General features: G+C 40.1%; 2 non-coding genes across 2 annotated transcripts; both read right to left on the bottom strand.

Moving 5' to 3' along the window:
• Positions 1 to 7,716: 7,716 nt before the first annotated feature.
• On the bottom strand, positions 7,717 to 7,822 carry LOC112086907. Its single transcript, XR_002899761.1, has one exon. It is a non-coding gene; the product is annotated as a small nucleolar RNA R71 (small nucleolar RNA).
• A 3,698-nt stretch (positions 7,823 to 11,520) lies between these two features.
• Positions 11,521 to 11,627, bottom strand: LOC112086897. The gene has a single exon (XR_002899751.1). It is a non-coding gene; the product is annotated as a small nucleolar RNA R71 (small nucleolar RNA).
• Positions 11,628 to 19,794: the final 8,167 nt, after the last annotated feature.

A 19,794-nucleotide genomic window follows, 5' to 3' on the forward strand; every position in this document is an offset into this window, starting at 1 on the left:
CATGAAATTCCCTTTCAAAAATCCCTTAAAAACCCATCTCGAAAATTACTCAGACATAATTGAGTTCAACATCACAAAAGTATTAAGAATTGCAGAGAATTAAAATAGACAAAGGTTAGAAACGAAGAACAGAATGAAGCAGGACGGCCGATGGTGCCCCTGTCGGTGGCTCCTCTGCACGGCGAGTCTCTCTCTAGGGTTCCTTGGCAAAATGTGGCACACCCTTCTAAATGACTTAAAAGAGGTTTATGTAGTGTCTTGAGTCCTAGGGAACGCCTAGGGCTTGCAGGAATAATGACAGGAATAATTTGGGCTTTAAAATGGGCTTCTGAGGCTCAGAAATAATCTGCCCGCGGTCTAAAATTTCGCACCACCGGTGGATGAAGTTTTGGCCGCGGGTGAGCTTCCGAATGTGTTAATTTGCCTTTGTTGCATCGACAATACCGGAAGATCTAACCGTTGGATTGCTTTGATTCCACTTGTATTAGTAAGCTGGTTGTCTCCTCTATCTTTTTTCAAAGTTTGAGGATGATCAGACGGTGGGAAGGCCTCCCTTTGTTTCTAAACTTCCGACGATCCAAATATTTCCAAAGTTGTGCTTTTTGCTTCCAAGTACATTCTTTTTGTCAAAATATTCTGAAAAGTCTTTTGAGTTTTTAAAACATGGAAATCACTTAAAAACCTTTAAAACTGAGTGAAAACACCTGCATAAGATATTAAAAGTGATCCACAAAAATAGTCAAAATCAGATATTATCAACTCCCCCAGACTTAGACCTTTGTTGGCCCAAAAAAAAAATCAAAGTTAATTAGGAAAGAGGTTTGAAAAGCGCAGGAACTAAACAGTATCTCAGTGACCATGTTTCTACACTAAAATTAATCATTATGCTCAAGTCAGGTATAGTCTAGAAAATTCTCACCTGAATACAGGCATAACTAGTCCGTTGATCCGTCATGCGAAAGTCTAGACACTTAAACCTATCTTCCAGTCAACTAGCTCTTAACATTCATTCAAAAGTTAAAGTGGTTCTCATCAAAAGGACTTTAGTAAGGCAATCAAGGCTAGGTATCCAAAATGGCTCTTTTAGGGATGAGGTTCTTAGTGTTTAGGTTTACCTTTTCCTCGAGAGACAAGACATTATACAAAACAGCAAGGGAGGATGGAGCTGTTGATATCCATAGTTTCCAGTCACATTCCTCTTGCCTTAAGATTTCTGATCTCCTTCCTTTAAGGTCTCTCTCTAACTCCCCCCAGACTTAAGATTTTTGTACAGGTTTTAAAACCAATACTCATAGATGAATACATGTAGCATTTGCTTCAAATTATTTCGGCCATCCTAGAATCTTTTAGGCTTTTTGTTTTCATTTCCTTTCTTTTCACTCTTTCAATTTTTTCGATTTTTTTTTTGAAAGGGGAAATCGCCTTTCGATGTAGGGTCTTATGAGGCACGGAATTTGCCTTTGAGTTCAAACTGTTTGAGGCACCATTAAGCTTTGGTAGATTCTTGATGCTTCACTTTCCCAAATTCCTTCAGTATTTTTCTTTAGTGACTGAAAAATATGTTGTTCCTCCCTCTCCGCCGTTTTTGCACATATCTGTCGATACAAATAAAAGAGAGAGTGCATTAGGTTTGAACATAAAGGGTTTGGGTAATGGGTGTGATACCAGTTAAAGATGAACTGGCCATCTAGGACAACAAAGAGTGATAACAATAAGGTGAAGATGTCCTAGATGTATCTCATGATGCCTGCTAAAACCAATGATGAGAAAATTAGATGTCAAGATTATCTTCAAGTAGAATGAGCTAGTATATCCTGGTAGGAAAGATCTTCATGAATATAAATCCTCTGGTGGGAGTTCGTAGTGCAAGTACTCTAACGACCCTCTAGTCTAGTACTAACCACAAAAAGAAACCATCATGTAAAGTCTAGAAGCACATGAGTCTTATTCATCATAGTTTTGTTTTTGGTGTTCCTGTTTTAGAAATCAGTGTTCCTGTTTTTGCAAACCTTTTATGAAAGACCTTTTATTAAACACAAACTCAAAACAAACCAAATTTTGTTAGTAAAGGATGAACATCCTCCCCCAGACTTAAATCACACTGTCCCCAGTGTGAATTAGTTGTTGAGAAGATGGTAAATAAAAAACAAAAGAGTCTAAAGAAAATAAAAGAAAATGATGTAGAACCATGGGTATGGCGAGGTGATGGATAAGAGCCTATGTCTTATGGCTGCTGTCTATCTCTGTGACAGAGGAATCATCATCATACCTGTGGTTCTTCGCATGAGTTTCTTCAGCATAGTGCTCATGCGAAGTGCTCGGGAAATTTCCATGACCTGCAAAACAGAATTCTCGAGACAAAAAAAATGAATGAAGCTGCATTTTGAATCAATTTTATGAGCAAAGATGTTCATACAGCTATCTCAAACACATTCAAATGACAAACAAACTGTTATTGCATGAAACATTGCAAAATCTGAGAGTTCCTGGTCAAGTTCAATATATCGATGTCCAACACATGAGATTTCTAAATCATGATGATGTTAATGCTCACTCATATGTAATCTAATCTGGTTATCTATCAACAAGGACCAAACGATCCATATTTGCTAAGCTGAATCAAACAGATCTTCAAATTTCAATTTTCTCAAGTTCTCAAATCTCAGATTTTCGAAAATTTTAAATCTCTATGGTCTAAGTGTTTAATCATGCAATTTAGTCTTAAGTTCAAAGACAATCTCCAATCATCCTAAGGTGAATTTCTACTCATTCTAAGAAAACCCTAAATTTGAGTTCTTAAGAAAAAGTGAGAAATTTGGATCCATACCTTGATGAAAGTGTAATGTGATGATAGATTTGGAATTTCCTTTGAAAAAGAGTGAAACAGATCGAAAATTTGAAAGGGATTTCTCAAGTTTGAAATCTCTTTTTTTTTAAAAAAAAAAAAATCTCTAAGCTTGTTGGAGAAGATGATGAAAAAAATATTTTGATCTTTGAAATCCTCTTTTTCTTTTAAAAAGATGACTTTTCTTAAGAAAAAATAATTTTAAAAGTTTTTAAGGGCTTACTTGGATGTTGACAAGAAGAGATGCCATTGGTCTTTGTGAATCTCTTTGAAGAGATACCAATATAGACCACTTTCACCAAAACTTGCATAACTTCTTGCTCAGTGGTCCAATACCTGATTTTCCAACTCCATGAGGTTGGTGACTCAATCAGTTTCAACTTTGATGAAGGGTCCGACTGCATCCGGGAAGAGCAAGGCTTCTGATTGGTTTAGCTGCAAGACAAAACCCCATCTTCAAACAGTCATAACTTTCAGATTACTGCTCCCAATCTCTTGATTTCAAGTGTTCTTACTTTCTCCTGTAACAACTTGATGGAGACCCCAAAGTCTGAATCGAAGTGTAAAGCTTCCGTCTCAGGCAATCTTTCAAATGCGTCACCAGGTGATGATGAAGCTGGCCGCGGGTAGGAAGATGGGTCGGCCGCGGGTCATGGGGTTGTGGCCGCGGGTCAGGGATTCCGGGCCTTGGTAAACACATTTTTGTTTTTTTGAAAACCTGAAACTAAGAAAAGGAAAACATTATTAGAAAAAGAAAAAAAAACTAAAAGAAAACATACCTCCAAAGGAATTGTCTCCTGCAGGATCAAAGACTAATCTTGGAACTTCTCTGGGATATGAATCTTCAATGCTTTCTCCTTGTGAGAATTCTTGAGGGAAGAGTCTTGAGGGCCATCTATGCTTCACTTTGTCTCCATTTGAGTCTTGATCATGTACAATGGAAGCAAAGATCAAGTGTGCATCAAAAGAGATCTTGTTGCACATTGAGCTTCTCTGGTTGATGCTTTGATGAAGTTTGAAGGGAAAACCTTCTTCTAGGACGTTTTGAACATCCTTTGTAGCTCCTCCAGGATCAAAAATTGGGTTTTCTCCACTGCTTATGGTCAGACAGTGAGAGTTCTTTGCATCCTTTTTCATCTTCATTGCATGGAAATCATTAGGAAAAAGACAATCTTCCACTTGAAGAGGTAAATTTGGTGTGAAACCTAATAGAGTTGCAGAAGAAAGATATCCAATGTGAATATAAATCATAGATGAATCAGTTTTCGAAATACCTTTTCCCCCTGCAGTGAGCTTTGGTATTTGAATCACATCAGATTTGATATCACAAAGAGAATCATGAACTTCTATTCCTTTCTCTTCTTCAGGAGCTTCAATCAGCAACTTCACCATTCGTGTATCATCCTTCATAACATTTTTCTCACCCTCAAAGTTTTGAGGAGTTGAGACAGAGGAAGGCTTTGGCTCGTCAAAAAAAGGAGGATTGTGATCCTTTTCATTTACTTCGAGGCACTGATAACTTAGAGTTTTCAAGGCTCTTTATAGAGGTTATCAATCCCCTGTCTTGTAGTACAAGGGGTTTATCAATCCATATGTGGTGTTAGACACTAAGCTATGTGATCAGATTCTTAATTCAAGCAAACAAGAGTGGTTTTGATTATCTAGTGATAGCTACAAACTTAAAACAGGATTAATGATTAAAGAAGAACTAAGCAATTGACAAGTGATGAGAATGTATGTATGATGATGAGAAAGGTCTTAGACATGATAGTGGATTAGGGTACCTTCAGTGATAAACTAATGAGCTAATGAACCATATGATCAAGCAAACCATTCAACTTAAACATCATTGATTAAGTTAATCCTCTCATGAAGGTATCAACTTCTATGCCAAAACAGTTTCTAACCTAATCATCATTAGTGAAACATGAATTAACAAGCATTAAGAATCAGTTTAATCTATCATTTAAGCATATAAACAATCATTCCCATGATGAATAACACTTAAACCTCTAACAACCTTGGTTCAGGCATTTCATCAAACACTTTTGGTGCATGAAATGCCTAGAATCTAGACCACATATGATTTGTATGGATCTAGCATTAAGAACAGGTTGTAGAGAATGGAATATGCAAGATCTAACCCCTAAGCTCACTAATCTACCACTTAAGCACCCTAATCTACATATCTAAGACCTTAATATGGAGATTACTCACTAATCATGATCAACACCCTAGATCCATTGCAAGATGTGTTGTTAATCATGATTAGAAGTGTGATTTGATGATAAGAAATGATAGAACAAGATAGTAAACAATCTTCAAATCGATATCAAACTCAAAAGTGATAACACCGGATTTTGATCATTTTTATGGATCACTTTAATATCTTTTACAGGTGTTTTTACTCCATTTTCAAAGGTTTTCAAAGGATTTCTATGTTTCCGGATTTTAAAAGACTTTTCAGGTAATTTGGGATAAAGAGGCACAAAATGGAACAAAAAAACTCTTTTGGATAAATGCAGACCGTCAGAACTCTCATGGAGAGACGAAAACCTTCTCACCATCTGATCACCCTCAAAATTGGACAACTTATAGAAGAATCAACCAGCTTTCAAATGCACTTGGTTTGGAGACATTCCAACGGTTGGATCTCAAGATATTCCATTAGCCCCGGAGCCACTCGAAGTCGGCCAGCAAGTGACGCGACCGCGGTGATCAACCTATTTCCCGCGGTCAGAAGCTTCCCGACCGCGGCCAACCAGCCAATCCCCGCGGTCACAACACTTCCAACCGCGGCAATCAATCTCCGAATTAAAGCCCATGTATCTGAAGCCCAAAGTCATTCTCAGCCTCAATTCCGGAACCCTAGAGACCATGGAGTATTGAAGACTATAAATACATGTCATTTAGGTCGTTTTTAGACAGAACCATTCATACTTTACAGAAACCCTTTCCTTTAGCCGTTTTTATGAGATTTTTGTAGAAGATTGTTCAAGTCCGAGTTTTTCAATAGAGAAGCTTTCTTTATCTCTTTTCTTTACTTTTTTCATTACTTTTATTAAAACCAATGATGATGTCGAACTCAGCCATGTCTGAGTAGATCCCGAGTTGGGCTTAGGGTTCCCGAAAGGGGCTCTCATAATCGATTAAGACATCTAGGTTTATAGATCTGGGATTTCGACCTGTTCTCTGTTTATTCTTGTTCTTATTGCATGTATGCTTGATTGATCACCTAGTATATGATCTAGATAGTTAGTGTTGCGAAAGTTTTCATTAAGTATCAGCCCTAGAATCAAACAGGCGATTTTTCCGTAGGAGTGGAAACCTACCTGCGGCGAGATCGTGAGTATTGACGAGTCTTGTGCAGCTCTTGCGTTCTCTCCCTTCCAGGGCCAGAGTGGAAACCTACTGGTCAGGGTTGCGAGAAACAGTTGGTTATGATCACGACAGTGACGTTGTCATACCGCCGTACTCTAGCTCTAGAACCCATATATCGTTATCCGTCAATCCCAATCTATCTACCTTAGTGTTGAAACCGATTATGATCCCTTAGAGTTCCCAAAATCTCAGTGTTTTTAGCCATAGTTTACAATTCATTCGATTTTTTATTTGCTTACTTAGACCTGCATTTCAATTTCCTTAGTTCGATATTTTACTTGCTTTTATTGCCTTTCATTCGATATTTTACTTGCTTTCCTTGCCTTCCATTCGATTTCTTTACTTGCTTTCTAGGATAGATTTATTTGCTTTCTCTTGTTTTAGTTTAATTCGTGACAAACAACCAACATTTAAAAACCAATATAGTCTAGACATAAAGTTAAAAGCCGTAGAAGAATACCAGGCACACAAATCTCTGTGGATTCGATCCCTAAATACTACAACTGATTAGCTGTGCACTTGCGGCTTTCATTTGTTTTGTTAAGGGTAAAACTTGTTCTCTCACGCAGTTGACACGACATCAAGTTTTTGGCGCCGTTGCCGGGGATTTGTTTCGCTGCCTTTTGTTATTTTTCTTGTTTTAACTTCTGTTCTAGACACCTAATCTCTAGTTCTTTCTTAAAAGTTTTGCTGAATTATCTTTCCCTTCTTTTGTTTTTCTCTGAATTGCATGAATACCAGGCGCAGACCTGTAGAAAACATTCCAATTCTAGACGAGATAGACAGACACGAAAGAGAACTTCGAAGACTTAGACGAACGCAAGGAATGGCCAACAACGACCAGCCTGGAGATCCTATTAATCGAAATTTAAATATGGACCAAGACGGGTCTGAACATGGAGAAAATGAAGAGAGTGATCACAGAGGAGGTGATCATGCTCGACAGAATGAAGAGGAGGATGAGGTTCTTCCAAGAAACCACCAGAATCGCGATAGAGAAGAGCGTGAAGACCCTGATGCACATATCAATGCAGCCGATGGTGACAACCAAGGAATGCAGCCGAATGGACGCATTAACCACCCTGTTCAGCAAGCAAATCAACACCGAAGACAAGCCAGAAACCATAGAATAGCTGATTTTGATGCACCTACTCAAAATTTTCAGAATCGATCTGCGATTCAAGTACCATTTCCGAACCGGAATGAGTTTGAAGTCAAGCCACAAATCATCTCATTGGTGAAGCAAAATCAGTTCCATGGAGTTCCTTCTGAGCATCCAATGGACCATATTGAGCTCTTTGAATAAATTTGCAGCATGATGAGAACAAATCAAGTTCCACCGGACTATTTAAAGTGTAAGTTGCTCCCTTTTTCATTAGCAGATAAAGCTCACCGTTGGTTGAAATCTTTGCCTGCAGGATCGATTACTAATTGGGAAGAATGTAGAACTGCTTTCCTGAACCACTTCTACCCTAAGTCAAGATCGAATCAGTTGAGAACAAAGATCTCAAACTTTCAACAAGGGCCAACTGAATCTTTCTATGAAGCCTGGGAGCGTTTTAAGGAGTATGAACGTGATTGTCCTCACCATGGATTTCATGGATCAAGCCTGCTGAGCACATTTTACCGAGGTTTGCAACCAAAATACAAACTTTCACTTTATACAGCTAGCAATGGAGATTTTGGACAAAAGACGATAGCCCAAGGAAGAGCTCTCATCGAAAATTTGGCTCAAGCCAATAGCAATGATTGTCCTGAATACGATCGATCAATGAAGCAAGCCAGAACAGACAACAAGGAGATAACCGAGTTGAAGAACATGGTGAGCCAGCTTCTGAAGAGCAACAATCGCCCAATCCATGCTTGTGAGACCAACAATGGCCCAGAAGATGAAGGACCTAGTGATATCGATCACATTAATCAAGCCTTTCAAGAAGAAGATGTGAACTACGTAGGAGCACTGGTGCCATATCAAAATCGCTCCAACAATAGCTTCAACAACAACTTCCGGAATGCAAATTACAACAATCTCTCTTACCGCAATCCAAATGTGGAGAATCCTCAAGACCAGTACTACCCACCTCAGCAAAAATCCTTCCAAAACAAGTTTCAAGGTGAAACGTTGGAGGAATATTACCATATCAACCGCGACAGCCATATAACTACCAAGGTACGGGTTTTAACAATCAATTTGTACAACAGCAGGGAGTCACGACGAACCAGCTAGCTTCACAAATCGGTAGACTTGAACAGTCTATCCAACAGCTCGTTATGACGAACGAAAAAGCATCTAAAGACGTGAACGTGAAAGTTGACTGCATGTACAATGATCTGAACGGTAAGTTCGAATCTTTATCTTCGCACGTCAAAAAGCTAGACGTGCAAGTCGCCCAAACAGCCGACTCTATCAAGAGGCAAAGTGGAGTTCTTCCAGGAAGAGTTGAAGATAACCCTAAGAAGTTTTGCAACGCCATAACCACATTGCCCGAAGAAGAGGCCGGAACCGATGGAAAGAAAGAAGAAACCCCAATCTTTGTACCACTGTACAAGGATATCGATCCCAAGCAGCCAACGTTTAAGGTACCTGAATGATCACCGTTTCAAAGGCTTACAAAAACCGATGATCCGGGACGTTTTGTTTTCCAATGTTTCATTTCAGGAATCAAGTTTACAGACTGCCTGTGTGATTCCGGAGCCAATGTCAACATCATGTCTAAGACATTTGCCGAAAAATTGGGCATAAAAACCTTAAGGACATCAACGGTTAAGGTTATTTTTGGAGATGATAACACCGGATTTTGACTATTTTTATGGATCACTTTAATATCTTTTACAGGTGTTTTTACTCCATTTTCAAAGTTTTCAAAAGATTTCTATGTTTTCAGATTTTAAAAGACTTTTCAGGTAATTTGGGATAAAGAGGCGCAAAATGGAACAAAAAGACTCTTTTGGATAAATGCAGACCGTTAGAACTCTCATAGAGAGACGAAGGCCTTCTCACCGTTTGATCACCCTCCAAATTGGACAACTTATAGAAGAATCAACCAGCTTTCAAATGCACTTGTTTTGGAGACATTCCAACGGTTGGATCTCAAGATATTCCATTAGCCCCGGAGCCACTCGAAGTCGGCCAGCAAGTGACGCGACCGCGGTGATCAACCTATTTCCTGCGGTCAGAAGCTTCCCGACCGCGGCCAACCAGCCAATCCCCGCGGTCACAACACTTCCGACCGCGACAATCAATCTCTGAATTAAAGCCCATGTATCTGAAGCCCAAAGTCATTCTCAGCCTCAATTCCGGAACCCTAGAGACCAGGGAGTATTGAAGACTATAAATACATGTCATTTAGGTCATTTTTAGACAGAACCATTCATACTTTACAGAAACCCTTTTCCTTTAGCCGTTTTTATGAGATTTTTGTAGAAGATTGTTCAAGTCCGAGTTCTTCAATAGAGAAGCTTTCTTTATCTCTTTTCTTTACTGTTTTTCATTACTTTTATTAAAACCAATGATGATGTCGAACTCAGCCATGTCTGAGTAGATCCCGAGTTGGGCTTAGGGTTCCCGAAAGGGGCTCTCATAATCGATTAAGACATCTAGGTTTATAGATCTGGGATTTCAACCTGTTCTCTGTTTATTCTTGTTCTTATTGCATGTATGCTTGATTGATCACCTAGTATCTGATCTAGATAGTTAGTGTTGCGAAATTTTTCATTAAGTATCAGTCCTAGAATGAAACAGGCAATTTTTCCGTAGGAGTGGAAACCTACCTGCGGCGAGATCGTGAGAATTGACGAGTCTTGTGCAGCTCTTGCGTTCTCTCCCTTCCAGGGCCAGAGTGGAAATCTACTGGTTAGGATTGCGAGAAACAGTTGGTTATGATCACGACAGTGACGTAGTCATACCGCCGTACTCTAGCTCTAGAACCCATATATCGTTATCTGTCAATCCCAATCTATCTACCTTAATGTTAAAACCGATTATGATCCCTTAGAGTTCCCAAAAGCCCAGCGTTTTTAGCCATAGTTTACATTTCATTCAATTTTTATTTGCTTACTTAGACCTGCATTTCAATTTCCTTAGTTCGATATTTACTTGTTTTACTAGTCTTTCATTCGATATTTACTTGCCGTATTAGTCTTTCATTCGATATTTTACTTGTTCTATTTTCCTTTATTCGATTTCTTTACTTGCTTTTTTAGGATAGATTTATTTGCTTTCTTTTGTTTTAGTTTAATTCGTGAAAAACAACCAACTTCTAAAACCAATTTAGTCTAGACATAAAGTTAAGGATCGTAGAAGAATACCGGACACACAAATCTCTGTGGATTCGATCCCTAAATACTACAACTGATTAGCTGTGCACTTGCAGCTTTCATTTTTTTTTGTTAAGGGTAAAACTTTTTCCCTCACGCAGTTGACACGACATCAAGTTTTTGGCGCCGTTGCCGGGGATTTGTTTCACTACCTTTTGCTATTTTTCTTGTTTTAACTTCTGTTCTAGACACCTGATCTCTAGTTCTTTCTTAAAGTTTTGCTGAACTATCGCAGACCTGTAGAGAACATTCCAATTCTAGACGAGATAGACAGACACGAAAGAGAACTTCGAAGACTTAGACGAACGCAAGGAATGGACAACGACGACCAGCCTGGACATCCTATTAATCGAAATTTAAATATGGACCAAGACGGGTCCGAACATGGAGAAAACGAAGAGAATGATCACATAGAAGGCGATCATGCTCGACAAGATGGAGAGGAGGATGAGGCTCCTCCAAGAAACCACCAGAACCGAGAGAGAGAAGGACGTGAAGACCTTGATCCACCCATCAATGCAGCCGATGGTGACCACCCAGCAATGCAGCCGAATGAACGCATTCACCGCCCCATTCCGCCAGCAAATCAACACCGAAGACAAGCCAGGAACCATCTTATAGCTGATTTTGATGCACCTACTCAAAACTTTCAGAACCGATCTGCAATTCAAGTTCCATTTCCGAACCGGAATGAGTTTGAAGTCAAGCCTCAAATCATCTCATTTGTGAAGCAAAACCAGTTCCATGGAGTTCCTTCTGAACATCCAATGGATCATATCGAGCTTTTTGAAGAAATTTGCAGCATGATGAGAACAAACCAAGTTCCACCAGACTATTTAAAGTGTAAGTTGTTCCCTTTTTCATTAGCAGATAAAGCTCACCGTTGGTTGAAGTCTTTGCCTGCAGGATCGATTACTAATTGGGAAGAATGTAGAACTGCTTTCCTGAATCACTTCTACACTAAGTTACGGTCGAACAATTTGAGAACAAAGATCTCAACCTTTCAACAAGGGACAACTGAATCTTTCTATGAAGCCTGGGAGCATTTTAAGGAGTATGAATGTGATTGCCCTCACTATGGATTTCATGGATCAAGCCTGCTGTGCACATTTTACCGAGGTTTGCAACCAAAATACAAAATTTCACTTGATACAGCTAGCAATGGAGATTTTGGACAAAAGACGATAACCCAAGGAAGAGCTCTCATCGAAAATTTGGCTCAAGCCAATAGCAATGACTGTCCTAAATACGATCGATCGATGAAGCAAGCCGGAACAGACAACAAGGAGATAACCGAGTTGAAGAACATGGTGAGCCAGCTTCTGAAGAGCAACAATCGCCCAATCCATGCTTGTGAGACCAACAATGGCGCAGAAGATGGAGGACTTAGTGATATCGATCTCATTAATCAAGCCTTTCAAGAAGAAGATGTGAACTACGTAGGAGCACTGGTGCCATACCAAAATCACTCCAACAATAACTTCAACAACTTCCGGAATGCAAATTACAACAATCTTTCTTACTGCAATCCAAATGTGGAGAATCCTCAAGACCAGTACTACCCACCTCAGCAAAAATCCTTTCAAAACAAGTTCCAAGGTGGAAACGTTGGAGGAATAGTACCATATCAACCGCGACAGCCATATCACTACCAAGATACGGGTTTTAATAATCAATTTGTACAACAGCAGGGAGTCACAACGAACCAGCTAGCTTCACAAATCGGTAGACTTGAACAGTCCATCCTACAGCTCGTTATGACGAACGAAAAAGCATATAAAGACGTGAACGTGAAAGTTGACTGCATGTACAATGATCTGAATGGTAAGTTTGAATCTTTATCTTCGTACATCAAAAAGTTAGACGTGAAAGTCGCCCAAACAGCCGTCTCTATGAAGAGGCAAAGTGGAGTTCTTCCAGGAAGAGTTGAAGATAACCCTAAGAAGTTTTGCAACACCAAATCCAGGAGCTGATCGAAAACCCAAAAAGGGTTTTAAACAATATTAAAGTCCGAAAGAAGAGTAAAGGAAAGAAGATGGCTCCTCAAGGAGAAGAAGTAAAACCTCCAGCGACCGGAAGTGATAAAGGCACATCAAGTGGAGTGCCCCTCAAATCAGCCTGATTCCTCATGCTTACGTCGAGCTAAACGACTTAAAACAAAAGCGCTTAATGGGAGGCAACCCATTTAGGTACTCTTTCTTTTAGTTTTCTTTTCCTTTTTACAATTTATGCTTTCTTTTTCTTTTTAAGTTTTAGGTATTTTATAAAACAAAAACACAAAAAAATCAGAAAATTAGAAAAACCAAGAAGAAAAAGGTAGGTTTTTAGCTGCTCGGCCCGGCAAAGACGAGAAGATTGGACAAAGGCCGCATGAGGAAGAGCCGCGGTCGCGACTGACGGAACCACAGCCAAGGAAGCATCGACCGCGGCACCGTGAATGTGACCGCGGCCGAGCCCTCGATCACCGCGGTTGCGCGTCTCCTGACCTCGGCCGTTGGTCGTTGAGGTGACGCCGCAGATTTCTGCAGTTTCCCGGTGTTGCCTGATGTTTACCTGGTGATTCCCGGTGTTGCCTGGTGATTCCCGGTGATTCCCGGTGTTTCCCAAAATGTTCCCGGTAAAACCCGAAAAGATCCTCCGTAAGTTTTAAACCTTCCTAATGTGCAAACAAGAAAGGTAAGTTCCCTTAAACTTAAAAATTTCCAGAAATTTTTAAAGAAAAGAAACAAACTTTTTGGATCAAAACTCTTTCTTCTCTTCTCTTCCAAAAAGAATTGGAGATTTAGGAGAAAAAACACATTTTAAAATTCTTAAGCTTTTTAAGAGATTTTTGGCTCAGACCTCACTCTTTTTCAAAGCTGATTTCAATTCTGCCATCAAATCTCTCTTTCCAGCAAGGTATAGACCTCAAACTCGCCATTCTTACTCGATTTTAGAACTTAGGGTTTTCTTTAAAAACCCAAATCTTGGTCTATTGATGGTGGAAATAGCTTAAGAATGATATATTATCCATTTAGGTTATCTAAAAATCGATTTTAGCACCTAGCTTAAGAGGAATTGAGATTTTTGAAATTTGGATTCTACATGCTTCATAAAAATCGAATGTGGAACAGCGAAATTGTTGAGTTTGATTAAGTCTTGTGTGATTAGTGATTAGTATTGGGTAATCTTTAGAATTTCCATGGATATTGCTCATAACAACCGATTTTTAGAAGATTCTATGTTGAGAACATCAAAAATCCGAATCTGGTCATGAACTACTTGATTTCTCTGATTTAATATCGATTTTGTTTGCTCATGGTTTTAATTAATCTATTTATGCTAATATTAGTATAACAGATCTTAATGTGTTAAAATCAGCATCCAAATTCACTCTTTTTCCAAGAACTATTTCGTTTTGCAGAAAAATGGACCAAAACAGATCCCGAAGAAGCCGTCGCACTGATGACAGCTCTGAGGACATTTCCGATAATGCTACTCTAGGAGAGTACATGTTGAACCAAGCCAGACCGAGAAGGAGAAACTATGTGATGAGATTGCTCCAGCACTCAAGAGAAACACGAGCAACTCCTGAGCCACCACAGATTCGATACATTGGGAGGGAGACAAACCCGAGAGTGGACTATGCAAGACGTTTCAAGAAGCTGAACATCAAACCCACGTCTTGCATTGATTATCATACACTCGAGATGCTTGGAATCAGAGAGGATGTGATCTGGTACATCGGTGCACTTAAGCTGAGACCCTACATGGAGCTGAACCTTCCTACTTACCCTGAGCTAGTCCGTGAGTTCTTAGCGACTATTACACTCCACCACACGAAGAGGAGGAACTCCAGAGCATCAGATGGCATCTTGTCATTCTCTATCCGCGGACAGCCTTTCTCTCTCACCATTTCTGAGGTTTTTGAAGCTCTAAAGCTTCCATACACTGATGGCATTTACCTTGAAGATGAACCTGATCTTAACCTCTAGAGAGAGATGGGTCATGGAGTCTATGATAGCGGGAGATCGAAGTCAGCCCTTCTTACTCATCCAGCAGTGAGAGTTGTGCACAGACTCTTAGCACACACGATCTTCTCTAGAGCCAACATGGGAGGTGTTTTGAAGACTGAGCTCATTACACTTCAGATTCCGTTTATGGACGACCCAAGACATGCTTGCTTTGCCTGGATCATAGCGCAGAATATGGTAAAGGTGAAGCATGATTTACATGGTTGTGAGGACGCTACTCCAGCTTTCGGGAGTGCTATTACAGCGATACTACAGGCTGTAGGATTCGATTTCTCATCTGATGAGCCACTTCCCGATGTCTGGTATGATCTACTTTATCTCTCTCGCGATCACACTATCTCTCGTGCCGCTTTCGATCCAGACAGGTTAGGTTACAAGTATTGCACTGGCACTGAGGAGCACCGAGTCAGCTTGCCTTCAGCATCTATCCCGAGATTGGGCAACGGAGGATGTCCACGATGGACTCTGTAATCCGATGATTTTCTACCATCTGTACCTCGTCTACCATTCATCATTGGCCAATACATAGTGGCCAAGGCGAAGCGTGATGCAGCTGCGGCCCGTGCTCATTTTCAGCCATCTATTTCGACCGGCCACACCTCATCATTCACATCATCACACACTCATTCCGATCTGGAGCGCAGAGTTGAGAGACAGGGACGACGCTTTGAGCGCGTTGTCACCTTCCTACAGGAGCAGCACCAGTTCGCAGACGACACATCGGAGGATGAGTGATTGATCAGCACTTCACTACCATCGCGGTTCTATCATCATTTTCTTTTCTTTTATCTTATTTTATTTCGCTTTTATTCACCATTTTCTCACCAACTCTATCACACTGGGGACAGTGTGATTTAAGTCTGGGGGAGGATGTCTATCCGTACTAATCATTTTTTTACTTTTGATTTTAAATTTCAAGCACTTTTTAAATTTTTAACCGATTCGACATTAAGTATTTTTCAGGAATGTTTGACGCAAAACTATGATGATTTAGACTTGCACACTTCTACACTATGCATGATAGCTCATTTGTGGTTAGCACTAGACTAGGCGGTAGCTAGAGTACTTGCACTACGAACTCCCACCAGAGGACTTCTATTCATGGAGATTCTTTCTGAGAGGATATACTAGCTCATTTTATTTGACCTTAATATTGACATCTAATTTTCTCATCATTGATTTTAGGCAGGCATCAACATACACATCTAGGACGTCTTTTACCCTCACTTTTACCACTCTTTGTCGTCCTAGATGACCAGTTTATCTTTATCTGGTACCATACCCTAAACCCAAATACTTGTTTTCAATCCTCATGCATTCTCTCTTTAGTTTATATCAGCAGATATGTGCAAAAACGTCGGAGAGAAGAGGAACGACGCAGTTTTCAGTCACTCACAAAGAGACTGAATGGAATTGGGAAAGAAGAGTACCAGAAACCTCATAAAGCTTTACATGACAGAAATTAACTGGTAATTTCGTGCTCTCTAAGACTCTATATCTAAAGGTGTTCCCTTTCTTTAAAAAAAAAAAAAAAAAAAAAGGCTAATGAGTCTTAGATTGTCGAAATTTGTGGAGCAATAAGCAACCACTATTCGTTTAAGGAGCTATGGTTTTGAAAGATTTACAAAAATCTAAGTCTGGGGGAGTTAGGAGAGAACCTGAGGAAGAAGACCAGGAATTTATGGCAAGAAGAAAGTGACTGAAAACTGTGGATACAACCAGCTTCACTCTCTCTTGCGGTTTTGCATAATATCCTGCATCCTCCAGATCTTCAGGTAACCCGTAAACACTTTAAGCCTTATCCCTAGAATAACCTTTTTAACACCTAGCCTAGATTGCCTTGCCTAGATTTTCTTTGATGAGAACCACCGAGATTTTTAATGAATGTTAAGAGGTAGTTGACTGGAAGTTAGATCCTAGTGCATAGATTTCCGCATGACGGATTAACAGACTAGTTATGCCTGTATTGCTAGTGAGAATTTTCTAGGCTATTCCCGATTGATGCATACTGATTGAAATTGGTCTAGAAGTTTGGTCTCTGAGATTTTGTTTAGTTCCTGCGTTTTCAAACCTCTCGCCGAGATATAGCCTTTGTTTTGTTTGAGGACAAACAAAAGACTAAGTCTGGGGGAGTTGATAACACCGGATTTTGACCATTTTTATGGATCACTTTAATATCTTTTACAGGTGTTTTTACTCCATTTTCAAAGGTTTTCAAAGGATTTCTATGTTTCTGGATTTTAAAAGACTTTTCAGGTAATTTGAGATAAAGAGGCACAAAATGGAACAAAAAGACTCTTTTGGATAAATACAGACCGTCAGAACTCTCATGGAGAGACGAAGACCTTCTTACCGTCTGATTACCCTCAAAATTGGACAACGTATAAAAAAATCAACCAGCTTTCAAATGCACTTGGTTTGGAGACATTCCAACGGTTGGATCTCAAGATATTCCATTAGCCCCGGAGCCACTCGAAGTCGGCCAGCAAGTCACGCGACCGCGGTGATCAACCTATTTCCCGCGGTCAGAAGCTTCCCGACCGCGACCAACCAGCCAATCCCCGCGGTCACAACACTTCCGACCGCGGCAATCAATCTCCGAATTAAAGTCCATGTATCTGAAGCCCAAAGTCATTCTCAGCCTCAATTCCGGAACCCTAGAGACCAGGGAGTATTGAAGACTATAAATACATGTCATTTAGGTCGTTTTTAGACAGAACCATTCAGACTTTACAGAAACTCTTTTCCTTTAGCCGTTTTTATGAGATTTTTGTAGAAGATTGTTCAAGTCCGAGTTCTTCAATAGAGAAGCTTTCTTTATCTCTTTTCTTTACTGTTTTTCATTACTTTTATTAAAACCAATGATGATGTCGAACTCAGCCATGTCTGAGTAGATCCCGAGTTGGGCTTAGGGTTCCCGAAAGGGGCTCTCATAATCGATTAAGACATCTAGGTTTATAGATCTGGGATTTCGACCTGTTCTCTGTTTATTCTTGTTCTTATTGCATGTAAGCTTGATTGATCACCTAGTATCTGATCTAGATAGTTAGTGTTGCGAAAGTTTTCATTAAGTATCAGCCCTAGAATGAAACAGGCAATTTTTTCCGTAAGAGTGGAAACCTACCTGCGGCGAGATCGTGAGTATTGACGAGTCTTGTGCAGCTCTTGCGTTCTCTCCCTTCCAGGGCCAGAGTGGAAACCTACTGGTCAGGATTGCGAGAAACAGTTGGTTATGATCACGACAGTGACGTAGTCATACCGCCGTACTCTAGCTCTAGAACCCATATATCGTTATCTGTCAATCCCAATCTATCTACCTTAATGTTAAAACCGATTATGATCCCTTAGAGTTTCCAATAGCTCAGCGTTTTTAGCCATAGTTTACATTTTATTTGATTTTTATTTCCTTACTTAGACCTGCATTTCAATTTCCTTAGTTTGATATTTACTTGCTTTACTAGTCTTTCATTCGATATTTACTTGCCGTATTAGTCTTTCATTCGATATTTTACTTGTTCTATTTGCCTTTTATTCGATTTCTTCACTTGCTTTTTTAGGATAGATTTATTTGCTTTCTTTTGTTTTAGTTTAATTCGTGAAAAACAACCAACTTCTAAAACCAATTTAGTCTAGACATAAAGTTAAAAGCTGTAGAAGAATACCAGGCACACAAATCTCTGTGGATTCGATCCCTAAATACTACAACTGATTAGCTGTGCACTTGCGGCTTTCATTTGTTTTGTTAAGGGAAAAACTTGTTCCCTCACGCAGTTGACACGACATCAGGAGATTCATCTCAAAAAGATACTGAAGGGGCGATTCATGATCTACAAGTTCTAGTGGGAGACAAAATCGTTCCAGCAGATTTCCAAGTCCTGGAGATGGATAAAGACAAGGAGAGGCCACTCATTTTCGGGAGATACCGGCCTGCTCCCATCCTTCTTTCTAAATCTCTTGGCTCCTCATTCTCACAACCGGCTGTCCTAGTTGTGCTCTGCTCTTCAACTGGCTCTTTACCCTTAGAACTTGCAGTCCTCTTGCATTTGCGAATTGGAGGGTGAATGGCTTGGTTGTAGAGCTGATCCTTTAGAACAATAAAGGAGACATTGTGCCTTTCTGTGAGAGTGGTGATGGCTGGGTATGGCAACAGAACATGAACTTTCTCATCTTGTAAGAGCTTGAAGGTGTACAAGAAGTTTTCACCATTGCTTTCTGCCAAGAACCCAACCTTGGTGAGTGTAGCTTCATCAATCAACTCATGCCTGACCTCAACATCATCAAAGACAAAACCTCTTGCTTTCAGAATCTTTGTCACTAGCCATCCATTGTGCAACTTAGTGAGCTTCTTTCTTTTACCCTCACTCCAAGCAATGTCCTTGTATATCAGCATATGGCGTGCCAAGAATGCACCACTAGATGGGATGTAGTGTGGGAGGCGAAATGCTCTCTTGCTCCTCAAGTGACTGATGAGAGGGTGTAAACCCATACCCAGTAGTTCCATATCAGCTAGATGCACCACACCATCATTGTGCTTGGTAAAGAACATTTGACAAAGCACCTTGTGAGCATAGCAGATGGCTGGGTTTCTTATCCATGAACTCTTGCATCTTCCTCCTCTGAAACTCCCAAAAGCAATTGTATCCCACAGGTCAGTAATCATGTGATCAGGGTATGTGAACTTCAGTGTCTCATCCTGTGATCTTGGAAAGGCAAAGATCTCATCTAGTTCCTTGAAGCTTACATGGTATTGTGTACCATTGATTGTGAACTCTATGTGCCCAAGACCATTTCCCTCCATGATCCTTTCATCTCTTGGGCCATATCCACAAACTTTAAGGGATGCAAGGAACTCTTGTGTTACACCATCATGAGCCATTTCTTTCATCTCAAAGAATCCACCAAATCCCATGTTGTCAAAAATGAGCTTAACCTCTTCAAGAATCCCCATCATTTTCAGCAGCTCCATGTCAGGGAACTTGGTTTGCAGCACCTTTACATTCTTGAACACAGCAAAGTAGTCATCAAAAGTTGGTTCTTTGTCCCCAGGTTCTGACTTTCTTTTTGCTTTCTTAACCGGCTGCATTGGGATTTCAGGATCACTCTCTGTTTCTTCTTCATCCTCAGCCACAACCACCTCTTTTCCTGCCCTGTGAACAACCTCAACCAGTGCCAGCTATTTACCAGATGTCTTTGAGGTAGAGGCCTTTGTTTTCTTCGGTGCAGCCACACTTTTTGCCT

This window comes from Eutrema salsugineum, unplaced genomic scaffold (assembly GCF_000478725.1).
Source record: "Eutrema salsugineum unplaced genomic scaffold, Eutsalg1_0 scaffold_2, whole genome shotgun sequence".
In the NCBI taxonomy this organism is placed as follows: domain Eukaryota; kingdom Viridiplantae; phylum Streptophyta; class Magnoliopsida; order Brassicales; family Brassicaceae; genus Eutrema; species Eutrema salsugineum.